The sequence below is a fragment of the Physeter macrocephalus genome, chromosome 11 (genome assembly GCF_002837175.3).
Source record: "Physeter macrocephalus isolate SW-GA chromosome 11, ASM283717v5, whole genome shotgun sequence".
Lineage (NCBI taxonomy): Eukaryota > Metazoa > Chordata > Mammalia > Artiodactyla > Physeteridae > Physeter > Physeter macrocephalus.
In genome coordinates this window covers 106555179-106556193 of record NC_041224.1, presented here as the reverse complement: position 1 = coordinate 106556193, position 1015 = coordinate 106555179, and positions in this window count along the sequence as shown.

The window sequence follows — 1015 nt, the reverse complement described above, 5'->3', positions numbered from 1 at the left end:
GAGGATTCAAATTTTCAACCCTAAAAAAAAAACAATGAGTCGAACTCAGACATTTCCAGGTCTTCTGCCTTAGAAATCATAAAAAGAATCTGTTCTAACAGTGAAAAAAAGAGCTTCTTTTCACCACCCCTGCTACATCACCGAGCTCCTCCTCTCATATACCTCTCTCTCTCCTCTCTCTCTCTCTCTCTCTCTCTCTCTCTCTCTCACACACACACACACACACACACACACACACACAAGGAGGAATACATGAGAGCTTTCCTCAGAGTCTCTGAGAAGACACTGCCATCTTGTGGACTCAAGACAGTGATCAAACAAATATTCAAAACATAGACCATTATTATGTGAACTGATGAAAGTAAAAATCTGTCACTTTAGTAAAATTAAAAATTTGAGAAGCATATGGTCCAAGTCAATGTGTGTGGGGAGAGCTTGAGGTGTATGTGTATGTGTTTTACATCAAATGGCAATGCTTGTGTGAGCAAACGTAGTTATATCCATTGACCAATCCCTCACACTAAAAAACCAGTCCTGAAGCATTCTATGATATGAAAGAATTCTGGGTGAGGCTCTTGGGATTCAAGGAGAATTTAATATTGTTTAGCTGTTCTCCACATCAGGCCAGACACCTCCTATCTCATTTTTCCACCTCCAATTTTTAAAGAAATCTATTCTAACTCAAAAGAATCCTTTGAAGACACACTGGCCTAAAATCTGAGTGATGAAACATGTTTCCAACTTTTTCTGCTCTCTGACTGGATAATTTCAATTGACCTAGCTTCAAGTTCTTTCTCCTGCCTATTCAAATCTACTGTTGAATCCCTCTAGTGAACTTTTTCTTAGAAAATGTTCTCTGTGTAACAACTTCTCTGCCCTGAGAGAGTTCTGAGTTATATGAAATATAGACAAGCCCTTTGCCTTAGTCCTTCACGAGCCCCCCAACAGGTCAAAGCAATCAAGTTTTATTCTTTGATGACAAAGTGCTCTGCTCCCTCCACCACCAGGAACCACA